This window comes from Pinus tabuliformis, chromosome 5_1, assembly GCF_031772625.1.
Source record: "Pinus tabuliformis cultivar Carrire ecotype Pingquan chromosome 5_1, CPIR1, whole genome shotgun sequence".
NCBI lineage: Eukaryota > Viridiplantae > Streptophyta > Pinopsida > Pinales > Pinaceae > Pinus > Pinus tabuliformis.
Genome location: NC_142305.1, coordinates 946,495,042 through 946,511,846, shown reverse-complemented (window position 1 = coordinate 946,511,846; position 16,805 = coordinate 946,495,042).

Here is a 16,805-nt window from a genome sequence, read left to right as displayed (position 1 = left end):
ATAGATGAGGTATCTGTTCAAGCTACCCATCTAGAGGCTAGAGGTAAGAATGTGAACCCAGAGATTGGGGGGTCATCAAAACCCACTGCAAGAAAAAAAGGAAAAGAGGAAGTGAAAATGGAAAGATAGGAAGGCCAATGTTGTACAAAAGGCCAAACCTTCATGCACTCACTACAAGAAGGATGGACATGATGATGAACATTGCTGGTCTTTGCATCTGGAACTGAAACCCAAGAAGTTTGATGGCAAGAAGAAGAAGACTATTGCTGCTGTTCAGAGAGATTTAGGGTCAGACTTAGGCGATGAAACAACCGTCATAGCCACCGGTATACAAGGTAAAAATTATGAAGTATCTTCTAGTAATTCTGCCCAAACTATTGATAGTGAAGAAAATGAGAGAAGAAGACATGAGCTTTTTCATATTAGAGTTATTTCCAAGCATCAAAAGATTGATACTTTATTTGATAGTGGCTCACAAGTAAACTTAATTTCTGAAGCAATTGTAAAGACACTGGGATTACTAACTACACCTCACAAGAAGCCATATCCATTGGGTTGGTTATGTGATAAAGCAAAGCTACAAGTGACTAGACAATGTAAACTTAGATTTGCCATTTGTTCAGCATTTGTAGATGAGGTTGAGTTAGATGTAATTCCCTTGGATATATGTGGAATTGCTTTAGGAAGTCCTTACTTGTATGATAGAAAATCCATCTTCTATAGAGCTGAAAATAAGTATCAACTTGTTAAAGATGGAATAGAATATATTGTAAGAGCACACAAAGTCAAAAATAATTATACTCTCATAAACTCAGGGAAGATGAAAAGGATTGTAAATTCATGCAAGAAATTTTCACTGATGGTTGTAAAGGAAAAGAAACCTGAAAAAACCAATGTATTTGAGGGTTGTGATGCTAAACAAAATGCTAATTTAGAAAAGGTTGTTTCAGAATATGATATCTGAGTTCAAGAACCTAAAGGTCTGCCACCAAAAAGGGAAATTGTACATGATATTAATTTGCAGCAAGATGTTCCATTTCCTAACATCGGAATGTACAGGTTATCCACTTTAGAGAATGCAAAAATCAAGAAGAAGGTACAAGAGCTGCTCGAGAAAGGGTTCATAAGACCAAGCACATCGCCATGCAGATCCCCAATAGTGTTGGTGAGAAAGAAAGATGGTTCTTGGAGGATGTGCATTGATTACTAAGCACTAAATAAAATAACGATCAAGAATCGTTATCCCCTTCCTCGCATTGATGATCTATTGGATTAGCTGAAAGAGGTTGTTTACTTTTCCAAGTTGGACCTATGTAGTGGTTACCATCAGAGTAGCTGAGCAAGATGCATGGAAGACTGCTTTCAAAACAAAGCAAGGGCTGTATGAATGACTAGTTATGCCTTTTGGTTTAACTAATGCTCCCGCCACTTTCATGAGAGTAATGAATGATGTTCTCAGGCCTTTTATTGATGATTTTGTAATTGTATATCTAGATGACATTCTTGTGTTCAGTAAAACATGGGAAGAACATTTGAAGCATGTAAAGCAGACTCTAGATGTTTTAAAAAAAGAAAATCTTTATGTTAAATTATCAAAGTGTGAATTTGGTAAAACATCTTTGAATTATTTGGGTCACATTGTAGGGGGTGGTGAACTGAAGATAGATCCCTCTAAGGTTGCAGTCATTGTAAACTGGCCTAAACCCAAGTCTGCTGCCGAAGCCAGAAGTTTCCTAGGGGCAGCACAATATTGGAGAAAGTTTATTGCTAACTTTTCCTTAATTGCAGCTCCCTTACATGCTTTGACAGGATTGAACAAGGTGTTTTAGTGGGGAGGCAAATAGCAAAAAGCCTTCGACTCCTCAAAAGAAAAAATTAATACAACACCAATACTAGCATTTCCAAATCATCAACAACCATTTGAGATCGAAACAGATGCCTGTGATTATGCCATGGGAGTAGTGTTGATTCAACATGGTAAACCCATATGCTATCATTCTGAGACTTCTAATTCTGCAGTAGTTAATTATCCTACATATGATAAAGAATTGTATGCATTAGTTAAGAGTGTGAAGAAGTGGAAACATTACTTAATGGGCAAAGAAACAATAATACATACTGATAATCAGCCACTTCAGTACTGGCACTCACAAACTAAATTGCAGCAATCAAGATGCTATAAGTGGATGGGTTTCCTATAGCAGTTTCATTTAGTCATCAGATATAAAAAGGGCATACACAATAAAGTTGCAGATATGTTGCCTAGACCAATCATAAATGCATCTACTATACTTAAGCATAACTCAGTAATGCATGAAATCTACATTGAACAATATGCTCAAGATATAGACTTCAAAGATGTATATGCGGCTTTAAGTAATGGCAAAAAGGTAGAAGAATTAGATTACTATGTTAAGGACTGACTCTTGTATCATTTGGGAAAGCTATGCATTCTACAAACAAAGAGAATTAACATAATTATGGAGGCACATACTTCCCTGATATCAGGTCATTTTGGTAGAAGTAAAACAGTTGCACAGCTGCAAAGATACTGTTATTGGCCAAAAATGCATGAAATAGTTTCTAGATATGTAAGAGGGTGTACCATGTGTGCTAAAAGAAAGCCCAACAATAGAAAACTAGGCTTGTACACTCCACTGCCAGTTCCTTCCCATCCTTGGGAAAGTGTTTCCATGGACTTTGTTGGGGGATTGCCAAAATCTAGAAAGGGACATGACTATTTATATGTTATTGTGGACAGGTTCAGCAAAATGTGTATTTTAATACCTTGTAATAAGCAGATTATAGCTGAACAAACAGTGAAATTGTTCTTTCAACATGTCTAGGTGCATTTTGGGTTACCCACTTCCATAGTATCTAATCGAGACTCCTGATTTTTTGGGAAGTTTTGGTCAAGTCTGTGGGAATTAATGGACACCAGATTGAAGAAAAGCACAACCTTTCATCCACAGATAAATGAAGCTTTCATAACCCAATGGAGAAAAGGATATGGTTACTATGCATGGTGTGGAAGACATCATTAATAAATATGATTATGAAATTAGAGAAATTGAGTAGAGATTATTTGAAGGTGAGATGAAAGATCAGGAGCAACAAGGAAGTTATGTCCTTAGAGACATGAAGGAGATAGAAGTATTAATCCAGCAAGATGAAGATGGAAAGAACCAACAATTTGAAAAGGATGATCAGCAACATGAGAATGAATTTGAGGAAGGCATTAGATTGTAGAAGTATAGCAATTGGCAGTAGAATGAAGCAAAGAGACTAGTCTGGCAATACAAAGAGAGACAAGAGAAGACCGAAGATACATATGGAGAATGAAGAAAAGAGTCAAGTGGAAGCTATTGCAACAGAGGTGGAATGGCAAGCTGATGAACGAGTTCAGGGAACTTGAACAAATTCATATTGATTTGTTAAAGAAGGAAAGACTCAGAGAAATGGAGTCACAGCAAGAAGGATCTACTGAAATCCAAAAGATCTATGATGGAGGATTGGTGCTTGAAGCATCAAAAGAAAATGAAAGGTATTGTATTTTGAAAATTGAAAGTTGTTGTGTGTTTGCAGGTCATATAGACTTGAGGAAAGACATGCAATTATTGGAACTGTTATATTAACAAGTGAGGAAATGACTACTCACAGTCATATGCAGAATAAGGAGAAGAGTTATAGCCAAGTGAAAGAAGATGTCCAATCAGATGACATTCAAAGGATAAGTCAAAAGGAGGATGGAAAAAGAATTATTGAAATCAAAGGGTACACTGAGGGAAGGCGACTATTTACTGTTGTCATAAGTGAAGGAAACTCACATAATTATGTGATGCAAAGGGAAGAGCAGTTGTTAAACATAGCTGTAGTAAATTATGTAGATATTAGACAACTGTTTAAAACTGAAGCCAAAAGAGGACAGCTATTGAAGATTGATATAGAAGACTTTGTAGATATTAAACAGTCATTGAGGATCATTGACCTTGAAGGAAGCCAGAGTAAAGAAGGATTAAAGACAAATGATGCAGACAATGAAGATTGTGTAGAAATTTTGGAAGAAATTCCAAATGAAATGGCAGATTGGTGGCATGAGTTAAAGAGGCAAGAAAACCAAGGAATAAGGGATCAGACTGTACAACCAGAACTGAATGAGAATGGAAAAGTTGTCATGGATGACAAATATGAGGAAGAAGTTATCAGAAGTGGTGGCATAATGAGGAAGCAAAGTAGAGTAATTGTGTTTAATGAATTGATTAACTCTGATGAAGATTTATATGCGGGTACAAGGCAATGTGAAGACAATCTGAACCAAGGAGTAAATTCTGAAGAACAGATCGAATTAATGAAGGGTGAGATTAGAATGCCTCAGAATGATGAAATGGTGGTGAATCTACAGTATGAAACTGTTGAACTAGAGATGAGTACAAGAAATAATAGTAACAGAATTACTATTATACCACAAAAATTTATTGATGAAGAAGAGGCTGGAAGTGACATTTCAAGAGTAGACAAGTATAATGCCATAATCCTTAAGAGTGCAGAAACGAAGTTACTAGAAGAAGAAATATTCCAAGTAGCTAAACAAGCAAGAAGAATTCTGAGTTTTCAAGAAATTTGTGGAGTTACAGGTATGCTGGAATTTGAAGTAAGGAATGATGAATTCATGAATGAGAAACCAAAAGAAGGACATGGAATTATTGCAGAGAATCAATGCAGAAGACATTTGTACATTTCAGAAATGTATATGGAAGGTTATTGGCATAGGGATTATGATGTTTTATTTCAAGAACACAATCTGTTGCAAGGGAATAGTATTCAACATATGAGAAGTGAAATGGACAAAGAATTGGATGAGTTGTGGAAACTCATACAACAACATTCCAATAAAACAAATAAAGGACAAAAGAAGAAAGGGAGATTGGCTGGAAGGGATGGTACAGGTGAAGGGAATGGAAAACTGTGAATTAAGATGAGCAAAAAAACAGTAAGATACATGAAAAGGACAACAGCAAACAGTGATAACATAGCTAATGGCACAATACAACATAAAAGAGGGAGACCTAAAGGACAACCAACAACAGAACTAACCAAGGGTAGACTACCATACCAAGTATGGGATCCAAGAGGACACAGATCAGAAGCACATGATCAAGAGATCATGATTAATTTAAACCTTGGGATTCTGATGCAAGAGCATCTAGACCTAGCTAGAAATGTGATGGAGTGGTCACATGTTGTGGCTAATGAAAGGTTAAAGGAAGAAAAATTGTATTAATTTCAATTATGTAAGTGGTTAATTTGTTGCCTAATTCTGAACAGAATTGGGAAAAAATGGCAAATGATCCTCCCTACATGGAGATCAAGCCAAGTAGTCTAGTTTATTTAGATTAGGATAGGATTTGAATTCTAAATGTATAATGTATTCCTTCAATTGTGGAGATGGTTAACTTAGCATATATGCAATTTCCTTTGTTTTCTGAAAGGGAGCGAGAGGAGAGACAGAGAGGGAGAGGACCGAGAGTACTGTAAGCCTACGGGCTGTGTAGAAGGAAGAGGCCATTAATTAGGTTAATCAGGACAGAGAAGGGAGAGAGCCCCAAATATATTTTGTAATTATGTTTGTATACAGAGGATTGATTAGAGTGATAGAACTGTGTGATTGAATGCATTTATTTTGGGACAGAGCGCTTTACCTGTGTGATCAGGCCGAAGGGCGTAGCTCTGTTAGTTGTTACCGTGAATAATCAATGTGCATGCATAATCACATAACTGGCCTGTGGAGGCTTGAATGCTTGTTTTTTCTATCTATATTCTAATGCTCTTAATGCCAGCCTGTGTTTTTCATATGTTTTAAGGGAATTACTGTGTTAAAGGATCGTTTGGCGGGTGCATTCCATTGAACTGGTTTTGAAGGCAGAAAACCCAAATACATTAAGTATCGGGCGTAAAACACAGTTGGATTGAGAATCTGGATCTCAAATCCTTTAGACAGAGATTTTGAACGTTATCGAGTTCGTAGAACCCCGAATCACATAGCCTTGTGTATTTCCTTGTCGCATCACCGAAAGCAATTTACAAAGGGAAATCATGCTAAATCTTTAGCGGATTTGAAGCAACGGACATCAAAATTTATACACGGAAACTTTGAGTCATATCGGGTTCGGCTTATCTATCACATCGTGCAATTGTATGGGTGCATGACCAAAGCTTGTCCCCAAACCCTTTGCGATTGCAATTACCGATGTAAATCGCATCGGCATATCGGAGCGAGAGTTATATATTGTAAACCAAGCTATTACCATCACCGACAGTGATATGATATCGCATCGGACCTCCGATAAGGGGGGCGTCGATAGTTGTTGACCATTGAGACCTCCGATTGCCAATTTTGGGATTGAATCTGCGTTGTCCGATCGGCCAAATTTAGATCTACGGCTTGACACATATATTTGGTTTAAAAAGGCGTTAAAGCTCTGTTTTGGCAGTTTAAAGGGTATTCCGGTCCCGGAAGGGAAAAATATTTGTTTTCAAGCTTTTCCAAAGGTTTTGGGTTCCGATATGCATACATGTGGGCATGGAGCTTTAAAGGACCATTAAGGGGAAATTAAGCCCAGATAAGGTATACTGGTTGTGCAGCCTTAGGGTTGCACCATATCAAATTTATAAATCATGTTACTTCAAGATGATCACACATAATCAATTTTAAATTTCTCATACATTACCATTATCAAATAGTTAACTTCCAAATTTTATAATATGCACTATTTTAAATATATTTAAATTTGGAGAAACACTACCACTTTCAAATATTTAATTACATTTATAGTCACCCCCTCATACCTCATACCATTGTTTTTAATGATTACCCAAAATAAATGATTACCCAAAATAAATACTATTGTTTTAGATGATTATTTACAAGAAATGGAAGTTGACTAACTTACTAATTAGTACAACTACATTAAATATATTAATGTGGTTGATATAGCAAAAGACTTCATAAATATAACCAAAAAAAACTATTGCAACTATAAGAATGCCTTACTAATGCACACATTTACCTGATTAACCATGTATAAAAAGGTTATGGATCAACTTTAACTTACCAAAAAAGAAATTGTAAATGAATGTTATAAATAATAATAAGGAACTTATCATGGAGGAATTTATTAGAATTGGAATAATCTCAAATCCCTAGGAAATTGGTGGGTGGGGAGTTGTGGCCCACGAATCTAATTTTTTGAATTTATTAAAAGTAATGGACCAGTTTTCTAAATAAAATTTGCTTATATATATAAATGAATGTTATAAATAATAATGAGGAACTTATCATGGAGGGACTTATTAAACTTGGAATAATCTCAAATCCCTAGGAAATTTTAAATTTATTAAAAGTCAATGCAACCTAATAAACTTTTTAATACATTACATCTAATTTTTTAAATTTCTTAAAATTCAATGCAACCTAACAAACTCTTTAATACACTACCGTAGTTGATAAGCATTAAAACTAAGCATACGCTGAGCATATTCCCTTGAGAATCAATCTAGGCCCTCAAATAAAAAAAATCAACATATCCTAATCCAACTTAAATTGAAATAAGAAGCCTTGTGCAAAAATGGTAATTGTGTGGTTAAGAATGCTTTACTAATGCACACATTTACCTGATTAACCATGTATAAAAAGGTTATGTGCAAACTTTAACTTAAGAAGAAGAAAAAAAAGGAATTATAAATGAATGTTATAAATAATATTTAGAAACTTATCATGGAGGAACTTATTAGATTTGGAATAATCTCAAATCCCTAGGAAATAGGTGGGTGGGGAGCCACGTGGCACGAATATAATTTTTTAAATTTATTAAAGGTAATGGACCATTTTGCTAAATAAAATTTTATTATATATAATTGAATGTTATAAATAATAATGAGGAACTTATCATGGATTAACTTATTAAAATTGGAATAATCTCAAATCCCTAGGAAATGGGTGGGAAAAAAGCAACAAATTCTCATCTACCTTAAGTTGAAATAAAAAAACATTTAGCAAAAATATTACTTTGTTTCCAAATTAAATTGAAATATACATAATTATTTTTAATTTATAACTAATATGTTCCTTTATTTTTTAATGTATAAAAAATTAATTAATTATATTATTCATAAATTTAAATTTTATTCTATTATCTATTTATTTTTATAACAAAAATAAATTTTATTATAAATTTTATTAATATATATTATATAATCATTAACATATTATTAATCGTGAAATTAAATTTATATATTAATAATATCATTATTTATATTTGAAATATTAAAATGATGACGTATGAGAGAAGACGATGAACCACACTGGTTGGTTCGAAACGCGTCGACAAATGACATTCCATGTGATTTTCGCCGAAATCTTTCTCTAACTTAATATGGATCACAGAAGCCTAAACTCTATTAAGACATAGATATCTTGAATAACACTAGTAATTGCCTCAAAAGTGCTTTGTAGTTAGGTATTATTTGAGATTCTACTTGCCATTAAGTTTTGGGACAATATGCTCTCAAGGGGTGAATTTATTTTCTTGAGCTTTGATGCAATTCTTACATATAATCTCCCTATACCTAAAATGTAGTGCTCAAGTTAAAAGTAGTATGCAATGCAATTACATAATTTATATGAGATAGAACTAATCAATCATCCTACAAGACCCCTCGAGTTCGGTGATAGAATATGGCTATCAACAATTTTCCCATACAACTAAAAACTAGTATTCAACAATTTTCCCATGCAACTAATGCTAGCATTTTCAACCTCACTTCCTCACATGTTTCCCATGCAACTAAAACTAGCATGCATTTCCAACACCACTTTGATGTTCATCACTTCCTCACATGTTTCCCATGCAACTAAAACTAACATTTCCAACCCCACTTTGATGTTCATCACTTCCTCACATGTAATCGAAATTCGATTTCAGCTCGTTATTCCACGGCTCAACTAACTTGCCATATATACACTCACTCTAATGTAAGATGATCCATAAAAGAAATAACTCGATTACCGATCATTAAAAGATCTGTAGTACCTTAACACAAGATCATATAAAAAAATCCATTATCTATCATAATGTTCTCCGATAATGTTCTCCTCACTACTCTAAAAATGGGACATGGGCCTTAAAATACAAATGAACTTTGAAGGAAATAAACTAGCAAAAAAAATACAAGCTTAGCCATTAATCATGGCTTTTAGTGTTCAAGAACTAATGGTTATGACGTGCACGCATCAATTGTATTTTCAGATAGCTAAAATAAATTTAAAAACGACTTAGTTAAAGATAGCAGAAAAAGTATTAACATTTCATCAATTTCCTTAGATAGGAAAGTTATGGCCATTTTAGTTTTTATTACAGCTTTGGAATTATAATATTATATCAATCAACGGAAAGTTGCAGCGAAAAGAAAATAACTGTCACTTTGAGAAGGAGGCAGCTCACTTTGTAAGAGGAAATCGCTTTGTGGAGATGTGCCTTAATTGTGAGGTATAAATAATGATGTGGGTTGGGAAAAAGCCAAACCCACCTTCCCTTTTTTCCAAGTTGGCTTAATTTTCTTTTGTCCAACGTTGTTCTTCTGTGCATAGTTCAGTCTCTTTCGATTTCGAAATTGAGTCTTTATGGATAAAAAAATATTTATTTTTAAAGTGAAAGCTTAAGTAATATAGCTATTTATTTAACAACAAATAATTTTGATTGAAGAGGTATCATGAAATTTTTAAATCTTTATTCAATTTAGAACATGGATCCAAGGATATCATAACATCTGGATCTGTCATTAACAGAATAACTAACACATATCTATGGCAAATGAAAGAACTTAATATTGAACTCCAACTATAAGTAATGGAACTGGAACTCAGTCCTTCCATATGCTTGAGTCCCAAACCAATCCCACTTTCGTTATTGTAGATCTGGCTATATTTCTAGTGAAACTCAAATGAAGTCGTCATTTTAGATATGGCTATATTTCTAGTGAAACTCAAATGAAGGCATTCTAATTTGGGGATCAAGGAATCATCAATTATTACTTCCCGGTAATATCAGATGCAATAAAGCTTCTACTCGTTCATTTGATTGACAAGCTTCAATAGACAAATGATCTAGTTTTTGTCCAATTTCCTTGTGTGTCCTCGTATCTTTTCAAAATTTTCTAGTTCCCAGTTCCACATAGTTTGTTTATAATCTTGACTTAGTCTTCATTAATATCACAAATATCAGATGAAATAATGCTTTAACTCGTGCATTTTATTTTATTGACAAACTTCCTTAGACAAATGATCTAGTTTTTGTCCAATTTCCTTATGTGTCCTCGTATCTTTTCGAAATTTTCTAGTTCCCAGTTCCACATAGTTTATGTATAATCTTGACTTAGTCTTCATTAATATCACAAATATCAGATGAAATTGCTGGAATTCAGAGGCACAGCAATATTAATTAAACACACAGCAGAATAAATCAAGCACATAAACACAGTTTTTAACGTGGTTCACCCAACCAATCTGGGCTACGTCCAACAAACATAGGCATCAGGAATTTATTATTCAAACTGGAGATTACATAGAGAAATCCTCACAAAACTCTGACCCTCTCAGCAAACCATCTGAATGGTTGCCTGTTATATAGCATAGAAAATCTAACAGCCTCATTAACTCCCTCACATCAAATATAGGAGGCATTAACTCCCTCCCAACAACCTGGAGTTAATCTAGGACCTGAATTCTATTGTTGTCATCAGCTGAGATTTTTCCTATTTTGCTACAAATAGAAAATCTCAACAATCTCCACCTTGACAACAATTCGCCTGATGCCCTGTTATTATTATTTTATCTTTTCTGCAAGCCAAGAGAAGCCAAACACCAGCGTAGCTTCTCTAACAAAACTGGTTTCGTGAACATGTCTGCACAGTTCTCCTTTGTATGCACCTTTTCCAGAGAAACTCCCCTTTCAGTGATAACCTGTCTTACAAAATGGTACTTAATTGGAATATGCTTTGATTTACTATGATAGGCCAGATTCTTAGCCAAATGTATTGCACTTTGACTGTCACAAAGTAACCTGATGTTGTCCTGTAACCTACCAAACTCACCAAGCAAACCTTTCAACCAAACCGCCTCTTTGCAAGCATGAGAAAAAGCAATGTATTCTGCTTCAGTAGTGGACAAAGCAACAATGTTCTGTAGCTTTGACATCTAGCTGATAGCTCCACCTGCAAGAGTAAAGACGTACCCTGAAGTTGACCTTCTCTTATCCAAATCACCTGCAAAATCGGAATCAACATATCCGCAAACAAATTCACTACTCTTATTGTAAGAAATACAATAACTACTTGTGCCTCTCAAGTACCGAAGCACCCATTTTACTGCTGACCAGTGGTCTTTACCCGGATTTGCCATGTACCTGCTGACAACCCCAACTACATGAGAAATATCTGGTCGCGTACACACCATCACATACATCAAACATCCTACTACATTGGCATACGGAATTCGAGACATATAATCCTTTTCTTCATCTGTATTAGGACATAAACTCGAAGAAAGCTTAAAATGGGAAGCTAAAGGGACTGAAACAGGCTTCACATTATTCATACCAAACCTCAAAAGTATTTTCTCAACATACTTCTGTTGTGATAGCCACAGCTTACCATTACTCCTGTCTCTGAAAATCTCCATGCCCAAAATCTGTCTTGCCGCTCCTAGATCTTTCATATCAAACGTCCTTGCCATCTGACTCCTGAGTCTTCAACCTGTTGATTTCTTCAATGCTTTTTCTTGCTAAAAGCATATCATCAACATATAACACTAAGATAATGAACATGCCATTATTTAACTGTTTAAAGTAAACACAATGATCATATTCACTTCTTACATATTTTTGACTCAACATGAAAGAATCAAACTTCTTATACCACTGCCGAGGCGACTGCTTCAGGCCATATAATGACTTCTTGAGCCTGCAGACAAATTTCTCATTGCGATGCTGAACAAACCCTTCCGGTTGTTCCATATATATTTCCTCATCTAAATCACCATGTAGAAATGCAGTCTTAACATCTAACTGCTGCAACTCCAAATCAAACAAAGCCACTAATGCTAACACAATTCTAATTGAAACAATTTTAACCACTGGTGAAAATATCTCATGAAAGTCTATGCCGGTTTTCTGAGAAAACCCTTTTGCAACCAGCCTCGCTTTGTACCTGTCTTCCGTATCATTCACACCCCGTTTCACCTTGAACACCCACTTGCATCCCACAATTTTCCTGCCTTGGGGAAGTTCAACCAGATCCCACGTGCCATTCTTACCTAAGGCCATCATTTCTTCCTTCGTGGCTGCTTTCCATTTGTCACTATTTGAACCTTCTACAGCTTCCTGATAACACAAAGGTTCATCATCATTAGCGATCAAAGAAACTGAAGTAACATGATCATCATACCTTCTCGGAGGGCGTTTGATCCTTGTAGACCTCCTTAAGAATGTTTCTGGTGCTTCCACAATTGGCTGTCTATCATCCGTAGGAACTTCTTCATGATCGCCATCTGAGACCTGTTCATGACCTCCATCTGAACCCTGTTCATAATCTAATTCTGAAACCTGTTCATGACTAGAATCTGAACTATGGTCGTTATGACTATCATTAGAAATGCTGTCAAACTGAATATGCTGGAAATCAGATACATCATCCTGTTTCAATCTACTATTTACATCTAACTGTACAAGAGAGGATTCATCAAACTTTACATCTCTGTTGATGATGATTTTGCGGGTAGTAGGATCCCACAATCTATATCCCTTTGTTCCAACACCATACCCAACAAAGATATACCTTTTAGACTTTGGATCTAACTTAGTTCGCTGATGTTTAGGCACTAGAGCATATGCATCACAACCAAACACTCTGAGTTTAGAATAGTCACAAGGGTGTCCTTTCCATACCTCTTGCGGAATCTTGCAGTCTATGGCCGTTGATGGAGATCGGTTTATCACATAACAAGCTGTTGCCACCGCTTCCGTCCACAACTCCTTTGGCAACCCGGCGTTACTCAGCATACACCTTGCTCTCTCTAGAAGAGTCTTGTTCATGCGTTCAGCAACTCCATTCTGCTGAGGAGTATAAACCGTGGTCTTATGTCTTTCGATCCCTGCATCCTTGCAATAGCTGTCAAACTCCTTGGAGGAAAACTCACCACCATTGTCAGTTCTTAAACATTTTATAGTTCTACCAGTGTTGTTTTCTACCAATGCTCTAAACTGCTTGAAAACTGTAAAAACATCAGACTTCTTTTTCAACATGTAGACCCATACTTTCCGAGAAAAGTCATCAATAAACGATACAAAATATGACGAGCCACCATATGACGCTGTAGGGGCTGGACCCCAAACATCTGAATGGATATAATCAAGTATGCCTTTACTAGTATGTTTGCCTGTTTTAAACTTTTGTTTACTTTGTTTACCAAACAGACAATGTTTACAGAAATCCAATTTTCCAGATCTTAGATTAGGAAGTAACTTTCGGTCAGCCAAAATTTTCAATCCTATTTCACTCATATGCCCCAATCTTTGATGCCATAAGTGAATGGAATTACTGTCATGTTCAGACACAGACACATGATCTGAACCAGTTCTACCTTCTAACTGATATAGATTTCCTACTTTCTTAGCTTTCATAATTAGTAAGATGCCTTTGTAAATTTTCATTACTCCACCTTGAATTACAGTTTTATATCCATTTGAATCAAGTGCTCCTAATGAAATCAAATTTTTCCTTAAATCTGGTACATGCCTCACATCTGTTAATATTTTTGTTGTCCCATCAAACATTTGCAGTTGTATGCTCCCAATTCCCACAATATCACATGTTACATCATTACCCATGTACACAACACCATCATCAATTGATTTATATGTTTTAAACCAATCTTTATGAATACACATGTGGTTAGATGCCCCGGAATCTAACAACCAATGTTAATCATGTTTTGAAACATTAACAGACAATACCTCATCACTCATACCTGAACCAGATACTGAACCTGTATCTGTGGTGTTGGCTTCCTTCTTTTTTGTCGAAGAGCCTTCTTTAGCAGCCTGCTTTCGCTTCCAGCAATCCTTTTTCAGATGTCCAGCCTTGCCACAATGCCAGCACTTCACCTTTGGCTTCTTTCCTTTGGACTTTGAGCGAGAGTCGCTATGCTTTCCCCCGGAGTGTCTCTCTTGTGAGCGACCTCTGGCCATCATTACCTCTGATGTAGAGGTGTCTGCATTCGACCTCTTCCTCGTCTCCTCAGCCAACAAGGCTCCAACAACATCGTCAAACTCAAGAATTTCTGATGTACTAAAACTTATGGAAGTAACAAAGTGATCCCAGGATTCAGGAAAAGAACATAATAGAGTTATTGCCTTATCCTCTAAATCAAATTTCACATCTAGACTGTCTAATTGCACCAGCAAGGTATTAAAAACATTCAGGTGATCAGCAATTGAGGTACCTTCTTTCATCCGCAAACCGTAAAGCTGCCGTTTCAGGAGAATCCGATTTGTCAAAGATTTCGTCATATAGAGCTTCTCAAGCTTCGACCACAAGCCTGCGGCGGTTTTCTCTGACACAATGTTGAACAGAACATTGTCCGCCAAACATAACCGAATTGCGCTCAGAGCTCTATCGTCCATCTCATCCCATTCATCCTCCGTCATGGAAGGAGGCCTTTTGTTTTTCCCCAACAGTGCTTTCGCCACACCTTGTTGAACCAGCAGATCGTGCATCTTCACCTTCCAGATCTCAAAATTATTCTTGCCATTAAATTTCTCAATTTCAAACCGGGCACTTTGAGTTTTCGCCATTTGTATCAAAAAACACAATAATCTCCAATATCCAACCAGCAATTAAAAAAAAAACAATTGCCTATGCCTTTCTGCCTTTGCCTTTAAAACAAAAAATATCTTCCCTTCACGAAAAAAAAAAAAAAAAAATTCTGCCTATGCCTTTGAACTGCCTTATTACAGTAGACCTCCACCAAAAACAAAAATTTTTGTTTTATTAACTTTTGTTTCAAGTATTTTGATGGATGTCCTGGAAATGTCGTGGGAGTACGGTATTGAAAAACCCTGGTTCCCAAAATATATATCCCAATATATTTTAACACCCCACCATTAATATTAATCCACCATTTAACATGCGTTCACCCACTTTAAATTAATCCACCATTTACACTTTCCATTATGTTAACATGGTATATATCACATGCGTTTCAACCTTTTTTCACAACGCATATATGTAAAACTACGCCGTGTTATGTTATATATTCATGCTGGTTTAAAAAACAAAAAAATCCACGCCGTTTTTCAAATATAAATCAACGCTGTTTTTCAAATCCATACCCACGTTGTTGATCACATATATCCGTGCTGTTTTGAAAAATATATACACGCATTTGTTATAATATATCCACGCAGTGTATTAAATACATACCCACGCAACCGTCGTTTTGTAATGTATGAACGCAGACACCAGGTATTACAGCGCTCCCGCAACCAACAGCTCCACGCATTCAGGTTTTTGGTATTTCAGGCACAGCAAATCACCAGCCAGCGCTAACAGCGAACAACGCAGTCACGCACGCAGCGCCTCCAGTCAGCTCCTCCAGGCAGCACCTCCAACATGCTCTGATACCAATTGTTGGAATTCAGAGGCACAACAATATTAATTAAACACACAGCAGAATAAATCAAGCACATAAACACAGTTTTTAACGTGGTTCACCCAACCAATCTGGGCTACGTCCACCAAACATAGGCATCAGGAATTTATTATTCAAACTGGAGATTACATAGTGAAATCCTCACAAAACTCTGACCCTCTCAGCAAACCATCCGAATGGTTGCCTGTTATATAGCATAGAAAATCTAACAGCCTCATTAACTCCCTCACATCAAATATAGGAGGCATTAACTCCCTCCCAACAACCTGGAGTTAATCTAGGACCTGAATTCTATTGTTGTCATCAGCTGAGATTTTTCCTATTTTGCTACAAACAGAAAATCTCAATAGAAATAAAGCTTCAACTCGTGCATTTTATTTTATTGACAAACTTCCTTAGACAAATGATCTAGTTTTTGTCCAATTTCTTTCTGTGTCCTCGTATCCTTTCAAAATTTTCTCGTTCCCAGTTCCACATAGTGTATAATCTTGACTTAGTCTTCATTAATATCACAAATAAAAATATATTATTTCTACAGAGTTGCCTCAACTCAGCTCACATTATCATATAAACGAAAAAATTCAGTTTTTACGGGGCATGATCTTACATTTTGTCAGTGACACAACAAAACGAATAATTTGGTCAGTATGAACAATGCATAGGGAGGAACAAAACCAAGAGGGAGGGTACCAAAACACTATTCCTTGGCCAAAATTAGAATTCACTAATAATAGTATTGTAAGGGAAAGTGACCATAAACAACAAATCTCGAAGAAATATCCCACTCAAGCTTTATTCTCTGTGGCATTCCTGACAACATTTGTTAGTGAAATTTTACAAGTTCCTCATGGTTTGAAAGATAGGAAATTGCACAATTTTAACCCAAGACAAGCTTCCTCATCATATGTGCCCTCAAACTTGAATTCTCTTCGCCCAATGTCCAATGAACTGCTTATAAATCGAATCTAACTTGTTTTTGCATGTTGTTTGCCATCCCTTGGGGCAGGGCGTTCCTCAAACAGGACAAACAAGTGTTAGATCT